This window comes from Heteronotia binoei, chromosome 19 (genome assembly GCF_032191835.1).
Source record: "Heteronotia binoei isolate CCM8104 ecotype False Entrance Well chromosome 19, APGP_CSIRO_Hbin_v1, whole genome shotgun sequence".
NCBI classification, from domain to species: domain Eukaryota; kingdom Metazoa; phylum Chordata; class Lepidosauria; order Squamata; family Gekkonidae; genus Heteronotia; species Heteronotia binoei.
This window is the reverse complement of record NC_083241.1, coordinates 1,789,896-1,807,425: the sequence shown is the minus strand read 5'-3', so window position 1 is coordinate 1,807,425 and position 17,530 is coordinate 1,789,896.

The window sequence follows — 17,530 nt, the reverse complement described above, 5'->3', positions numbered from 1 at the left end:
TACCAATGGAGGACATCTGTGCCGCTGCGGTCTGGTCTTCTCCATCTATGTTTGCCACGCACTATGCCCTAGACGTTCGTGCACAGTGTGACGTATCCTTCAGGCAGGCTGTACTTCGCTCCATTTTTGACTGACACCTTCAGCTCCATGCCCTGTAAGTACAATATTTCATGTCATTTATATGCATGCTTAACAGGTGTTCTTTCATCCCTGAACCAGCACCCACCAACCGTGCACTCCAGCTTACCAGTCACCCATGTGTGGGACTGCACAGAGACCACGATGAAGATAAACAGGTTGCTTACCTGTAACTGATGATCTTCGAGTGGTCATCTGTGCAGTCACACACGCCCACCCAGCCTTCCCCGCTGCTGTTTTATTCTTCTCTCTAATATAAATTCTTCTCTATACAGAGGCTAAAAGAAACTGAGTGGGTGGATCGCCTTCCCCTCGTTCCAGGCATGCGCAGTGGATGCCTGCTCCCCAGATCAAGGGGGGACGCGCGCCAAAATAAAACGCCTAGGCTAGCTTTGAATTCTCCGAGGTCGAGTTCGTTTCCAGACGGAAAACCCATGTGTGGGACTGCACGGATGACCACTCGAAGATCATCAGTTACAGGTAACTGTTCACTCAATTGAGCCCATTTATTTCAAAAGGTTCCGTTTATTCAAAGCTCCAGGCGAGTAACCAGCCCGGACTTGGTCCGAGTTAGCATGAACATGAATGAGCATAGAGGCAGTAATCTACGATTACAGTAAACAGCACAGGAATATTTGCAAGCCCCTTCTCTTACATTTCCCTTAGTCGCTTTACTTTGAGAGGCAATACTTTAAGAACACAGCATTCATTCCCAAGGCTACGATCTTGACATACATTGTTGCAATTGAGCCAGTCTATACTAAGTCAAAACAACAGGTGCGAAAACCACAGAAGGCTGGAAAAGGGACAGGCAGAGAAAGGCAGATAAGAGGGTGAGAAGCTGCATTCCAGAAAAGGAAACATTAAAGCCAGTACCAGATTTAACTCAATATTGGCAGGGCACTTGACAGTTACTCTGCCAGCGCATAAAGGATCTGCACTGTGTGACTGAAGGTAAACTGCAGCTGCCGTTTTCGGTGTTTTCTCTGAGCTGAGTGAGTGTGAGCCAGCTCACAGATTTTTAGCCTTCAGCTCACACATTTTTGTCTTAGCTCAGGAAGGATGGCCCCAGAGCACAAGAATTTATGCAGCAGCTCACAAGGTAGAACTTTTGCTCACAAGACTGCAGCTTAGAAGGGAGCATTGGCTATTTTGTGGCTGTCTCCACCTGTGACAGCAGAGCACTAAAGTCAAGTCTGGCCTCTTGGAGTGCAAGACCATTGCATGCGTGTTTGCTTTGCAACGGTTCTTGTAAGGCACAAGCTAAACACAGCTGACTGCTAACAAGGGCGGGTTCTTATCTCTTGTTGCCTGGTCTGTTCTCTCTGTTGACACGGAGGGAGAAGCATTAAGGGGGGGGGGGCAGGACCGGCAAAGAAGAGAGGAAGCGCATTAGGGCAAGGCTGAAGCGTGCGGACTGTGTTGTGATGTACCAGGCTGTCTTCTGTCAGTGGGGGTTAGTGGTCGGGGCCAGACTTGAATCGCTGCAGCCTCGTATGTTGCGCTTTCCTTTCAAAACCAAATTGCTCCATTGAGGGCTCCACGGGCCACCAGTCTTCAGACAATGTCCCAAAACAGCTGTGCTGGTGCCGGTGTTTTGGTGGATTTGTGATTGTGAAAAGTGAGGGGAATGTAGGCAGCCTCTGCCGGGTTGTTGGGTGCATTCAGAAGGGACTGAGCTGCAGGCATTTCTGTTTTTATGACCCAGCTGGGTTCTTTGCAGGCCGGCTGAGATCTTGGTGCAGCCCCACTGGTGCAACCGGGCCCCTTGGTGAGTAGCTGGCCCTGAGTCCTTCCAAGTGAGCAGCCTCCCTTCCCAGCGGAGGACATCTGCTCCCTTTCCTTTTGCCTTCTTTCCACGCCCCGGGATCTGCAGGGGCTTGTTCTTCTAGCGCTGCTTCCAGAACTCTAGCCTGGCAATGATGAGGCAATCCCAGCTTATTAATCGCTTCCATCTGCAAAGCGAAGCAGTACTCCAAATGTAATTAACTTTTTATCATGTTGACACGGCAGGCTATAACCATGTCAACATGGTGAAGTTGCTGTTGAGATAAAAGTCGGTCTGGAGCCCAGAAGAGGGCAGAGCAGTGCCGGAAAAGAGCACCTCGAGAGGCCTGCTGCTGAGCTAAGCAACTCAGGAAAGTCACGCCAGCCCACTGGCAAGAAGGGGCAGAACTGAGGCGAGGAAACCTGTGTGGACTGAATGCACATATGGCTGCCTGGTCGTGAAAAGGCAGAGCCCCCTAATTTTGGTTTGGTCACATCCTGACAGTCTCCTCCCTCTCTGAAATCTGTTCTCCTGCACTCTTGCCTGCGTATTTGGGCTGGTTTTGCTCTTGCTGAATGCTCTTCATGGATGGAGCGTCTGCCAGATAACTGCATCAGTCAAAGAAAAATGTGCTTTCTTTTAAGAGAGTGCAGCTTTCACATTCTCGGAAAGTCTGGGTGCTTTTAAATATATATATATGCTGGGGAGGAAGACTGCAAAGGAGATATGGGAAATCGTGGCCAGCGTTGCTCAGCATGAATGGCTGAAGCCAAAGCTGCTGTTTCCATGTGGTGGAAACAACCTGAAGACAAGAAGTCTGATATTCAAATGTTCTCACCTTATTCTACTGAATCAGACCCTATCGCAGCCCATTTCTCCAGGGCCTCAGGCAGGGGTGTTTCACATTAGCCTGGGAGCTTCTGCATGCCACTGAGCCACAGCCCCTACCTGCCCCCCCCAGCTGGAGCTGTTTTGTTGGATGGGGAAGAGGCAGGCACTCTGCTTATGCACAGAGCCCTTCATTTTCACCTGCATTTTCAGGTAGTGCCCGGAAATTGTGGGGCAGGGGGGAGAGAGCTGCCTCAGTCTTCTTTGCAGACAATAGCAAGATGTGACTTCACACAGGCGTTCTCTTCTGATGTGGGAGCTTAGTTCTGCCCATTTGGCCAGTTTCCAAAAATGATTTTTGGATCTTAACTGAACTTCAGCCAAAAGAAGAGGAGGCTGTGTACTGGCCAGTCTCTGCCATGGAGGGTGTTGCCCTCCCCCCCACCCGCAACAGCTGGGCCTTGAATCCGGAGCTGAGACCCCTTAAACTTGGCCCTGAGCGGTACAGCTCTTTTTGCTGTGGAGCTCTCTGGCCCTTCTCCCTGCTGCTGGTTTGTAAAAATATTGACTTTGGAACACCTTCGCTTTGTTCTCTCTGGTAACACGACAGCTGCTAAGTGCTTTAACAAGCCAGATTGCATGTTCCAGACGGCTTGTCGAGGCCTGTGATCAAACACGCTCCGGAGAGCACCTCCTTTGTCCTCTCTGTTTGCCTTTCTAGCTGGCCGCCACTGGATGGAAGCGGCTGCCCTGCCTTGCCCTGCCCCGCAGGCCTTGCTGGGCTGGGTCTGGTCTTCAAGGGCAGCATCCTACTGCAGAGATTGTATGCAAAAGGAGGGGGCAGGGGTGGCTGATCTGGGTCAAAGCGAGCTTTTCCCGGAGCTGAGAGGGATCCTTTCCGCATTCCTCAGTCCCACTAGCTCTCAGCAAAGCGGTCATAGTTCTGCCCTGTTCTGATTCCCTCATAAAAATTCCATAAGTAGATCCGAGTGGGCAGCCGTGTTGGTCTGAAGCAACAGAGCAAAGTTTGAATCCAGTGGCACCTTTAAGACCCACAAAGCTAGTTACAAAGTTAGTTCAAGTTTAGTTCTCACATCTGTCTGTTGACTCTTATAAGCTAATTTGCTCCTATTCACAGACCTTACCATATTATTTAATCCATTCTCAGCTATACTTCTTGGCCAGTTGCTTATGCATTTTGACTCAAACTAGCCCCAGCTGCAACTGAAGAGGGATCCGTCATCTGACTGAGCGAGTCAACTGGAATTAAGAGGAAGAGAATGTATAGCTCAGGGCTGTCAAACATGTGGCCCGGGGGCTAGATCAGGCCCCCAGGGGGGCTCCTATCAGGCCCATGGGCAACTCACTGCCTTTTGCTTCCTTCTTCCTCTCTCGCTTCCTTCTGCATTACTGCTTGCTTCGCCAGGCTTGCTCAATCACACAGAAGCAAAGCCTCCATTTCCCCCATTGGCTGACCAGCACAGTGTACAAAAGCTTGCAATGCCCAGCCTTTTCATGTTTTCCTCTGAGTCTTAGACCCAAAGCATTGACCACGAGATTTTTATAATGAATTCAATAAATCACAAGTAGGTTTGCAAGTTACAGATTCAAGCCTGAACAGCATACTCAGGATTGCTACAGCACAGACATTGTCCCCAGATGGTGATGCAATAATCCAGAGCAAGAGGTGTCAGTTATCAGGGACTGTTACACAAAACATAGCAAGAGTGCTAGTCTTTTAAAGCATGTTTTAAGTTTTAAAAATTGTCAAAGTATCTTTGTGCTTGTGCCATTTTATTACTTACCTACGGAACTGGAAGTGAAGGGGGAGCGAAGCCTCCTCCAGTGTGCTCTTCAAAGAAGGATCAGATCTTGGCCACGTTGAAGCCGGTAGGGCCAAGCCTTGGCGTGCTCCTGTGGTCATGGGGAGGGGGCAGGGAGGCAGAGCACAAAGGAAGGGAGGGGGTGGCGGCAATGTGGGGGGGGGGAGGCAGGCAGGCAAGCTAGGCATTTGTCATGGGTGCCAATTTGGTGCCCCCCCTCCCAGCGCTCTAGGCAACCATCTAGTTTGCCTAGTGGGCGAGCTGGCCCTGCTTGTGAACAGATCAGCCAGTCAAGACACGGCTAGCTAATTGGCACCAGTGAGTTGAAAACAAGCTAGGGATACTCCCGAGGATTATTCTCTTAGCAGCCCAAAGCCACAAATGAATACGGTCAAAACAAACACATTGCCTCTAGCAGGCCAGACTGGGGGGCCTGCAAAGACTTACAGGCTAAGATAACGAATATACCTAAATAACACCAAGGCTTAATGAGGGCTATTCTTTACAAGTGGTTACAAGGAGTGGACTCTCATCTGGGAGAGCCAGGTTTGATTCCCCCCTCCTTTCCCACATGCAGCTGCTGGTGTGACCTTGGGTCGGTCACAAGTTCTCACAAAGCAGTTCTGCCAAGATCAATTCTCTCGGAGCTCTCGCAGCCCCGCCTACCTTACAGGGTGTCTGTTGAAGGGAAGGGAAGGAAATTGTAAGCCGCTCTGAGTGAAGGCTAGGGAATAAATCTCTTATTCCCCCCCCCCCAAATACCCAGGAATTTCCAGATCCAAAGTTGGCAACCCTTCTTCCCATCCCAACATACCCTTCCTGGCCCGATCCTGCAGACACTTATTCAGGGCCAGCCTTAGACCGTCTGGCGCCCTGGGGAAGGCAAAGCTAACTGCTGGAGCTCCTTGCACTGATAACATCACCAAGTCACATGGGGGGTTGCCCAATTTGGCGCCCCCAGAAGGTCAGTGGCCTACTTTGCCTAGTGGCAGGGCGGCCCTGTACTTTTTTTAGCGTGAATCCTGTTGAATACAGAACTGACTGTCTTTGAGTTACATATGCATAGGATTGAAGGGGGGGGGGGGGGGAGACTAGTCGTAAATTAAGGTGCCCTGCTGCTAGGGTTGCCAACTCCAGTCTGGCGGAAGCGCTGGAAGAGCAGGTCTGCATAGCCCAAAGTCACATCCAGGCAGTTGGGAGTGCAGATTTTGCACCCACCCATATCATTGTGGGCCCAGAAGTGCCTCTCCAAAGGAAAATGATGTCAGACTTTCCACTGAAGTAACTGACGAAACGTGCAGGTACGAGAAAGCTGATCCCCGGAATACAACTTGGCAGGTCTTAAAAGGTGCCTGACAGGAGTCAACCTTTGTCCTGCTGCTTCAGACCGACACGGCCACCCCCCTGAGTCAGACCTCCCCACTTGTTAGGGGCGGGGGGGGGGGGGGGGAGAACAAGATTCCTGACTTCCTGGTCCTTTCAGTTTTGCAACGATGGCTTTCCACCAGCAGATGTCAGTGTGGCGCCAGGCTTTGAAAAATGAGGGGGGGGGGTTGTGAGAGAGAAGGATTCTCTAGGTCACTAGTGCCTGGGAACCCCTGAGCTCATCCTTCCTGCCCCCAGACTCCTTCTGGGTGGGTCAGCGGCCCCATTGATGCTGTCCAGCGAGAGCTGCACAGTGGTTCTGAAATGCGCAAAGACCTTCGGCCTGCAAAATTTGGATGTATTTATTGGAGCCCTAAGAAACATGGAGAAGGTGGAACAGTCACGTGTTACTGGGGAAATAATCAGAACATATACAGCAGACAGACGGAAATCTTCATCATCCCACTGTGGCCACATAGGAGAAAGGAATTTTGAAAATCTGAGGGGGAATAAGGTTTTAGGATGACCATTATAATTCAAGAAGCCTTTTAAGGTAGATACTGAGCTGGTCTAATTTAGCACACCTTCCGGCGATGGCTGGGCCGTGTGGCATATGCCAATGAGTTGTGCTAATGAGCTCTGGCGCCTCTTTTTCAACGAAATGACCCCTGACCCTGGGATCTGCTCCACCAACAGAGGGGCTCAGAATTCATTCTCATTTCTTATCATTAGAAAACTGGAGAAATGCGGCAAGTAACTTGTGTGTCCCACAAAAAGGAGTTTCTTTTCGGGGTGGCAAGAGAACGGCTGGCTCTGAATGGGATGGTGAACCTTCTTCCTTTCAGTACCAGTGCAGGGTTGCCAGCTCTGTGTTGGAAAATACCTGGAGACTTTGGGGGTGGAGCCAGGAGAGGGCGGGGCTTGGGGAGGGGGAGGGGCCTCCGCAGGGCACAAGGCCAGAGAGTTTGCCCTTCAAAATAGCTCTTTTTTCCAGGGGAGCTGATCTCTGCTGGCTGGAGATCAGTTGTAAAAGCAGGAGGTCTCCAGGCCCCCACCTGAAGGCTCAGCAACGCATGAAACCTGAGTGTACAGGTTGCACAACAACAGAAAAACAACACTGTATAACTTGCTTGTAATTGCGTGTTATGGACGTATTCACTCATTTATGCAGCTCTGCATGCATTATTACATTTTCCAGAGTCGTATTACAGACTAGAGCCACATTTTCAATATTAGAAATCTCTATAGAAGACGCTACTCAATTTCCAAGAATGGTCAATTTCCAGTGGTAATTTCTCTTGCACTTTAGCTTAGAAAGGTGATGGCACATCTCCCAGGTTTGATGTAGGATGTGTTTCAAGAGGCCCTCCCGTCTTCAAATCACCCTCAATTAAAGTTGGAGTCACTGCTCATGATGATGATAGTTGTTGTTGTTATATTGCGTTAGTCCAAACGCTGATGCTGGCAATCTGATAACCCAGACGGGAGGATGGCACCCCTATGTCAGTGTGATGGGGGGGGGGTGGGGATTGCTCCCTTTGCTTGATTTCCTTGCATGCAAAAACCTGCTTCCTCGACCTGCTCTGGTGTTACTCATTAACCACCCAATCTAGCGGAAAGCCATTTTCTCCTCATTAAGCCAGTGCGTCTGCAGTGAGGTCACGGATTCCCCTCTCAGTCTTCCAAGGGGAGAACGGAGCACCATCAGGCCCTGTGCAGCTGGCCAGATACTTCTTAACAGAGCGGGGCTGGGAGGAAGGGGGGGGGGAGGCCGTTGACTGGCAAATATTAATTATGTTTCATTTCTTATGCAGATGAAGCAATCCGATGTGATGACACTGGAGATAATGGATGGGCGCAGGCCTGTTTTTTGACCTTGAGGAAGCTGCGCTTGGCTTAGAAATCCGGATGCGTATCTTAATTACATTGTGTGACCAGAGTTAACGTTTGCATACATAAGATAACGTGGTTTGGCCGAACGGCACAGAGAGCGCCTCAAATGGTTCTTTCCCTCAAAGTCCCCTGTAAGCCATTCTGGCCAAACAACGCTGATATCTTCTTGTTCTAATATTTGCAGTGGGAGGAGGTGGGGCAGTTGCCCAGATGGGTATAATTCGGCACCTGACTGTCAGAGGCCTTTCGCTTCAAGGCCGCAACGGCTGCCACTTTTCCGGCTTCAGCCATGGAAGGACCCACACGGGTGCAGCTGTTGCACTGCAGGTGATAACGGATGAGCCAATCTGGGAAATTCCCATTTTGAGACACTGGAGAGGAAACCAACAAATCATTTTTCAGATCTAGTGCATATGAAAAGCAGGCTTGCAGAACCCTTTCCTCGGGGCTCGCCTAGCCCCATGGTGTGGGTTTTTTGGTCTGCAGGCCGGGGGGGAGGAGCCGGCTTAGAATTAGATGCCAGATAAGATATAAGATGAACTGAGTCATTCTCACGCAGCCGTGTCATTTCTCTTCCCATGATTAAAATCATGTGGTTGGGCTTAAATACAGTTTTCCTGTGGAGGGTTTGATGTTCTGCTCTTTGTCTTGAGAACAAAACGTTGGTAGGAACATGAGAAGCCCTGTTGGATCAGGCCAATGGCCCCTCCAGTCCAACACTCTGTGTCACATAAGAACATAAGAGAAGCCCTGTTGGATCAGGCCAGTGGCCCATCCAGTCCAACACTCTGTGTCACATAAGAACATAAGAGAAGCCCTGTTGGATCAGGCCAGTGGCCCCTCCAGTCCAACACTCTGTGTCACAGAAGAACATAAGAGAAGCCCTGTTGGATCAGGCCAATGGCCCATCCAGTCCAACACTCTGTGTCACATAAGAACATAAGAGAAGCCCTGTTGGATCAGGCCAGTGGCTCATCCAGTCCAACACTCTGTGTCACAGAAGAACATAAGAGAAGCCATGTTGGATCAGGCCAGTGGCCCCTCCAGTCCAACACTCTGTGTCACAGAAGAACATAAGAGAAGCCATGTTGGATCAGGCCAGTGGCCCCTCCAGTCCAACACTCTGTGTCACAGAAGAACATAAGAGAAGCCCTGTTGGATCAGGCCAGTGGCTCATCCAGTCCAACACTCTGTGTCACAGAAGAACATAAGAGAAGCCCTGTTGGATCAGGCCAGTGGCCCCTCCAGTCCAACACTCTGTGTCACAGAAGAACATAAGAGAAGCCATGTTGGATCAGGCCAGTGGCCCCTCCAGTCCAACACTCTGTGTCACAGAAGAACATAAGAGAAGCCATGTTGGATCAGGCCAGTGGCCCCTCCAGTCCAACACTCTGTGTCACAGAAGAACATAAGAGAAGCCCTGTTGGATCAGGCCAGTGGCTCATCCAGTCCAACACTCTGTGTCACAGAAGAACATAAGAGAAGCCCTGTTGGATCAGACCAATGGCCCATCCAGTCCAACACTCTGTGTCACATAAGAACATCAGAGAAGCCCTGTTGGAACAGGCCAGTGGCCCATCCAGTCCAACACTCTGTGTCACATAAGAACATCAGAGAAGCCCTGCTGGATCAGGCCAATGGCCCATCCAGTCCAACACTCTGTGTCACATAAGAACAGAAGAGAAGCCCTGTTGGATCAGGCCAGTGGCCCATCCAGTCCAACACTCTGTGTCACATAAGAACATAAGAGAAGCCTTGTTGGATCAGGCCAATGGCCCATCCAGTCCAGCACTCTGTGTCACATAAGAACATAAGAGAAGCCCTGTTGGATCAGGCCAGTGGCCCATCCAGTCCAACACTCTGTGTCACATAAGAACATAAGAGAAGCCCTGTTGGATCAGGCCAATGGCCCATCCAGCCAAACACTCTGTGTCACACAGTGGCCAAAAAAAAAAAAAAGGAGGTTCACAAGTGGGGCTAGAAGCCCTCCCACTTTGCCCCCCCAGCACCAAGAATACAGAGCATCACTGCCCCAGACAGTTCCAATAATATGCTGTGGCTAAGACTGTGTGACTGATGCCGTGTGACGGAAAAAGATATCCTTGTTCTTCGATAAGAAAGCTTTCTTCTGCCTTAACTGTGGTTTGTTTTGGAAGGAAGCAGACGTTTGGAGGCTTCTCTTCTTGGCCCTTGAGACACTGTGTGGTGTAGCAGTTAGAGCATCAGACCAGCACCTGGGAAACCCACATTAGAATTCCCCGCTCTGCCATGGGAGCCTGCTAGTTGACCTTGGGTCAGTCACACTGTCAGCCCAGCCTACCTCACAGGGTTGTTTTAAGAATAAAACAGAGGAGAGGAGAATGATGTGGGGTTACTGTGGTTTCCCACTGGGGACAAAGGCTGGGTAGAAACGAAGCAAAAAATTTCACAGAGAGCTAATGCATAATTCTGTCACTAGGTGTCACTGTTTCACAGTCTTCTGGATGCATCGAGGTCTTTATCTGCCACCTTTGAGACTCAAGGCAAGTCATTATGCCCAATAGAGATAACATTTTGTGGCCTATAGTTGTGCAGATTGACACCTCTGCCCAAATTAAGTTGTCCAGCTTTTCCCATCCAAGTGACCTCCAATTTAAAAACAGAATATACTGTATTTTTCGGACCATAAGACGCACTTTCCCCCCCCAAAAAAAGTGTGTGGGGGGGAAGTGTGTGCGTCTTATGGAGCAAAGGTACGTACCTTCCTGGGGGGGCGCGATCTGCTGCCTCTGCCTCCGATCTGGCGCTTCCCCCACGCCTCCCTGCCTGGCTCCATCTTCTTGCAGCAAGCACTGGGATCGCTCCACGTGGCCCCACCGCAACCCAGCGCTTTGCGAGCGCCGGCTGCAGAGGGGGCAGCGTGCTTCCTCTTTGCCTGTGTGCCTGGCTCCACCTCTGATGCTTAAAGCGCTGGGATCGCTCCCTCTGCCCTCCGATCCCAGCGCTTGCTTTAAGCATCAGAGGTGGAGCCAGGCAGACAGACAAGGAGGAAGCACACTGCCCTCGCCACAGCTGGCGCTCGCGAAGTGCTGGGTTTGCGGAGGGGGCGGGTGCTTCCTCCTTGCCTGTGTGCCTGGCTTCAGCTGTGATGCTTAAAGCAAGCGCTGGGATCGGAGGGCGGAGGGAGCGATCCCAGCGCTTGCTTTAAGCATCAGAGGTGGAGCCAGGCACACAGGCAAGGAGGAAGCACGCTGCCCCCTCCGCAGCCGGCGCTCGCGAAGCGCTGGGTTTGCGGTGGGGCCACGTGCAGCGATCCCAGCGCTTGCTGCAAGAAGATGGAGCCAGGCAGGGAGGCGCGGGGGAAGCGCCGGATCGAAGGCAGAGGCAGCGGATCGCCCCCCAGGAGGAAGGTGTGTCCTATCGTCCGGAGCGCCTTATGGTGCAAAAAATGCGGTACTTAGGCAGCCAGTTACAGAAAGGAAATACACTGACTTTCAGCACTAGAAACATGCAAAAAGAGGTAGCATTTGGCCCCAGGTTCAACCTGATTGCTAAGCTGAGGAATACAGTTTTCTGTTGAATGCCATGCAATACGCAATGCACCGTGTCAGCCTCTCCAACCTTCACGAAGCTGCAGGCACCTTTGGGATTCTGACACAGGGGTGGTGGGCACAACCACAAAATGGCTGCTGCAGGAGGCGGGGCCAACCACAACATGCCAGGGAGGGAATGCTAAGTTCCGATTAACAGGATATCTTTTTAAATGAACGTATTAAAACTGTTTTTATTTTTTGGCACACACCCAGTTTACCTTCAGCCCAACTGTGAAGATATTTGTGCTGTTTTTTAAATAGGTGGGGGGAAGGAGGAGGGAACAAATGCATTCTCCAAACTGGCTTGAAGAAGTGATTTAAAGAGCCAAATGCCTTCTCCAAGCTGGCTGACAGGGCATTGGGGGCTTCAAGAGCCACACAAGATGTGCAAAAGAGCCACATGTGGCTCCTGAGCCACAGTTTGGCCACCCCTGGTCCAGGTTGTATTAACCAGGAGCATCTGTGTATTTAAGGAGATTTTATGTTCTTGTTGGCTTTCCAAATTCATATGTTGAAGGCCTCTCCTTCCATGGTGGGGGAGAACTCACCCTCCCCGCCATAGGCCAATAAGACAAGAGATCTTCAGCTCTATTAACCAAGGAGGGGGAGGGAAATTGGCTTGAATCCTCCTCTAATAACGCCGTGTCAGCAGGTAACCTTCAGTTCCTCCTCGCCCAGCAGGTTGTGAGGAAACCTGTAATTTGGAGAAACAAGCAAGCCTTTAATTACCTCGGCAGAAAGGGCTTGATCCACGCCCAATTAAATATTCATTATGGAGAACTAGATGGTTTCGTGGGATGCAGATCCATATTAAATCTCGCTGGCCTGTTGCCGCGTGCCCCACCCAACGCATCTCATAAATTCTTTGCAATGCGTTCTGGCTCGAACCCAATCTCCCCCAGGCACCCACGCCCCGCCCGCCTTCCCCATCCCCTTTAATTTTGATAGATTTGCCCCATGTGTGCGGCTCCCTCACCTGCTTGTTTGAACGTTCTGGGCACAGATGGGATTTCTTACGCAGGGGAAATGACGGAATCTGGGCTAGGCCTGGGAAAAATAAACAAACTGCTTGGCAAGGAATATATCCTACAGGAAAAATGCGATTTCTCACTCTTATTTTCCCAAGCCTTGCCAGCTAACTACTTTGGCAATGCACACCGACGATATTAATAATCAGCCCTTTTTGAAAGTCAAGGCAGAACTGATGTAAATATTTGTACAATATTTTATTCTGTTCTGATCTTGCTCCTAGGTTGAAAACGTTTCCTAGGGACGATCCTGCTGAAATATCAAACTAATACGTAATTGCAGTTTTGGGGAATCAGATGTGTTTTTAAAAGGCCGTCAAGGGAGAGATTGACCTTTTAACTTACCTGGAAAGTTTCTGGCGTGCACCTGCCCTAGAGAGCTACTGGAGGCCAGAGGTAAGCCAAGTCCCTATGGCAATGCTTACAGGCACTGCTGCCAGTGGGTGCCTATTGCCCCCTCTCTGTGCCGTCACCTGGGTTCCAGCCCATCTGCTTCGAAGGAGGAGGGAGAGATTGAATTTATACCCCGCCCTTCACTCAGAGCAGCTTGCAATCCCCTTCCCTTCCTCTCCCCACAACCAGGGGTTTTTTTTGAGCAGGAACACACAGGAACAAAGTTCTGGTTGGCTTGGTTTCAGGAGGTGTGGCCTAATATGCAAATGAGTTCTTGTTGGGCTTTTTCTACCAAAAAGCCTGTGTGAAACCATGGTGATGTCAGGGAGTGTGGCCTGATATGCAAATGAGTCCCTGCTGGACTTCTTCTACCAAAAAAGCCTGTGTGAAACCATGGTGATGTCAGGGGATGTGGCCTAATATGCAAATGAGTCCCTGCTGGATTAATTCTACCAAAAAAGCCTGTGTGAAACCATGGTGATGTCAGGGGATGTGGCCTGATATGCAAATGAGTTTCTGCTGGGCTTTTCTAAAAAAAAAAGCCCTGCCCACAACACACACCCTGTGAGGAAGGCGGGGCAGAGAGAGCTCTTTCGAGAACTGCTCAGGAGAGAACAGCTCTGCTGAGAACTTGTGGCTGACCCAAGGTCACACTGGCAGCTGCGTGTGGAGGAGGAGGGGGGGGATTAGTCCTAGTTCTCCCAGATTAGAGTGTACACACGTAACCACTACACCAAACTGACTCTCAGCTGTTTTAGTAACCACAGCTGTCTTCCCAGTGGGAGAGGACTGAAAGGGTCCCCCTTTGACTTCGTGATACTCTAGCAAAAGAGAAAGGCTCCAGTTCAGAGCACACTGCCAGGTCATTGGGGGGTGGGGGGAGGATGGTGAACCATTCCAGCGGTGCGGTGCGGGGGGACATGGAGAACAAGGATTGCTGGGATGAATGATTGCAGGCAATGGTAAGTAGCAGAGGGAAAGAAGAAGAAGAAAAGAAAGAAATTTGATGTATCCCGCCCTACACTCTGAATCTCAGAGCGGTCACAATCTCCTATATCTTCTCCCCGCACAACAGATACCCTGTGAGGTAGGTGGGGCTGAGAGAGCTCTTACAGCAGCTGCCCTTTCAAGGACAACTCTGCAAGCGCTATGGCTAATCCAAGGCTACTTGAATCCTATTTTGTTCTACTGCTTCAGACCAAGAGGGCTGCCCACCTGGATCTACCAAGGCCATTCCAGCAGCTGCAGGTGGAGGAGTGGGGAATCAAACCCGGTTCTCCCAGATAAGAGATCTCTGGCTGACCCAAGGCCATCCCAGCAGATGCAAGTGGAGGAGGGGGGAATCAAACCCGGTTCTCCCAGATAAGAGAGCTGTGGCTGACCCAAGGCCATTCCAGCAGGTGCAAGTGGAGGAGGGGGGAATCAAACCCGGTTCTCCCAGAAAAGAGAGCTCTGGCTGACCCAAGGCCATTCCAGCAGCTGCAAGTGGAGGAGTGGGGAATCAAACCTGGTTCTCCCAGATAAGAGTCCGCACACTTCACCACCACACCAAACTGACTCTCACCCAAACTGGCTCAGGAGCAAAGCAGAATGATTTGGGTTTGGGGCAGCCCATCAGCCTGAGCATCTCGTCCCTGCTAATGCCAAATGCCCCCTGTGCCTAGGACATTGTGCAGGGGGTTGGACTAGATGACCCTGGAGGCCCCTTCCAACTCTAGGATTCTAGGTGTGAGTTCTAATGCTGCACCTGTCTTCTAGCTTGCTGTTGATCAGCTGTATTTTGGGGGTGGGGGTGAATTTAAACTTTGCCCTATTTCTCTTTTTCCCCCCTCAACTGGGAGGGAACAGGAAGGCCTTTGGTGGCTGATTTCTGGGTGCTGAACTCATGTCTCTGCCCCTTGACCTTCTTTGAGCTTTCTTCCTACACCAGGAGCGAGGACCGGACGCTGAACATCTCTGTGAGGGAGGGGAGTTTCGAGGGGAGTGTCCCGTGAGTGAACTGTGGAGGTATCAGGGTGACATAGTCGGAGTGACTGTTCTTGTAATCCTGGAGGATTAAGATGTTGATCTCTCCATTTTGTGCCTATTATATCCATTTGACTTCAGGGTATGACTGTATCTGTCCTGGATCTCTAACCTACTTTTTTTCATAGCAATCACAAACCAACTTGTTCAGCTTCCTTATAAAATGTACGTAGGAGGCAGTCCCTCCACCACTGCTGGTCCGTCTTAAGAACATAAGAGAAGCCTTGTTGGGTCAGGCCAGTGGCCCCTCCAGTCCAACACTCTGTGTCACATAAGAACAGAAGAGAAGCCCTGTTGGATCAGGCCAGTGGCCCATCCAGTCCAACACTCTGTGTCACATAAGAACATAAGAGAAGCCATGTTGGATCAGGCCAATGGCCCCTCCAGTCCAACGCTCTGTGTCATATAAGAACATAAGAGAATCCCTGTTGGGTCAGGCCAGTGGCCCATCCAGTCCAACACTCTGTGTCACATAAGAACATAAGAGAAGCCCTGTTGGATCAGGCCAATGGCCCATCCAGTCCAACGCTCTGTGTCACATAAGAACATAAGAGAAGCCATGTTGGGTCAGGCCAGTGGCCCATCCAGTCCAACGCTCTGTGTCACATAAGAACATAAGAGAAGCCATGTTGGGTCAGGCCAGTGGCCCCTCCAGTCCAACGCTCTGTGTCACATAAGAAACATAAGAGAAGCCCTGTTGGATCAGGCCAGTGGGCCCCTCCAGTCCAACACTCTGTGTCACATAAGAACATAAGAGAAGCCCTGTTGGATCAGGCCAGTGGCCCCTCCAGTCCAACACTCTGTGTCACATAAGAACATAAGAGAAGCCCTGTTGGATCAGGCCAGTGGCCCCTCCAGTCCAACACTCTGTGTCACATAAGAACATAAGAGAAGCCATGTTGGATCAGGCCAGTGGCCCCTCCAGTCCAACACTCTGTGTCACATAAGAACATAAGAGAAGCCCTGTAGGCCAGTGGCCCCTTCCAGTCCACACTTGTGTCACATAAGAACATAAGAGAAGCCCTGTTTGGATCAGTGCCAGTGGCCCCTCCAGTCCAACACTCTGTGTCACAATAAGAACATAATAGAAGCCCTGTTGGATCAGGCCCAGTGGCCCCTCACAGTCCAGACACACTGTGTCAAATAAGAACATAAGAGAAGCCCTGTGGATCAGGCCAGTGGCCCCTCCAGTCCAACACTCTGTGTCACATAAGAACATAAGAGAAGCCCTGTTGTATCAGGCCAGTGGCCCCTCCAGTCCAACACTCTGTGTCACATAAGAACATAAGAGAAGCCCTGTTGGATCAGGCCAGTGGCCCCTCCAGTCCAACACTCTGTGTCACATAAGAACATAAGAGAAGCCATGTTGGATCAGGCCAGTGGCCCCTCCAGTCCAACACTCTGTGTCACATAAGAACATAAGAGAAGCCCTGTTGGATCAGGCCAGTGGCCCCTCCAGTCCAACACTCTGTGTCACATAAGAACATAAGAGAAGCCCTGTTGGATCAGGCCAGTGGCCCCTCCAGTCCAACACTCTGTGTCACATAAGAACATAAGAGAAGCCCTGTTGGATCAGGCCAGTGGCCCCTCCAGTCCAACACTCTGTGTCACATAAGAACATAAGAGAAGCCCTGTTGGATCAGGCCAGTGGGCCCCTCCAGTCCAACACTCTGTGTCACATAAGAACATAAGAGAAGCCCTGTTGGATCAGGCCAGTGGCCCCTCCAGTCCAACACTCTGTGTCACAGAAGAACATAAGAGAAGCCCTGTTGGAATCAGGCCAGTGGCCCCTCCAGTCCAACACTCTGTGTCACAGAAGAACATAAGAGAAGCCATGTTGGATCAGGCCAGTGGCCCCTCCAGTCCAACACTCTGTGTCACATAAGAACATAAGAGAAGCCCTGTTGGATCAGGCCAGTGGCCCCTCCAGTCCAACACTCTGTGTCACATAAGAACATAAGAGAAGCCATGTTGGATCAGGCCAGTGGCCCCTCCAGTCCAACACTCTGTGTCACATAAGAACATAAGAGAAGCCATGTTGGATCAGGCCAATGGCCCCTCCAGTCCAACACTCTGTGTCACATAAGAACATAAGAGAAGCCATGTTGGATCAGGCCAGTGGCCCATCCAGTCCAACACTCTGTGTCACATAAGAACATAAGAGAAGCCCTGTTGGATCAGGCCAGTGGCCCATCCAGTCCAACACTCTGTGTCACATAAGAACATAAGAGAAGCCATGTTGGATCAGGCCAGTGGCCCATCCAGTCCAACACTCTGTGTCACATAAGAACATAAGAGAAGCCATGTTGGGTCAGGCCAGTGGCCCATCCAGTCCAACACTCTGTGTCACATAAGAACATAAGAGAAGCCATGTTGGGTCAGGCCAGTGGCCCATCCAGTCCAACACTCTGTGTCACATAAGAACATAAGAGAAGCCATGTTGGATCAGGCCTGTGGCCCCTCCAGTCCAACACTCTGTGTCACATAAGAACATAAGAGAAGCCATGTTGGATCAGGCCAGTGGCCCATCCAGTCCAACACTCTGTGTCACATAAGAACATAAGAGAAGCCATGTTGGATCAGGCCAGTGGCCCATCCAGTCCAACACTCTGTGTCACATAAGAACATAAGAGAAGCCATGTTGGATCAGGCCAGTGGCCCCTCCAGTCCAACACTCTGTGTCACATAAGAACATAA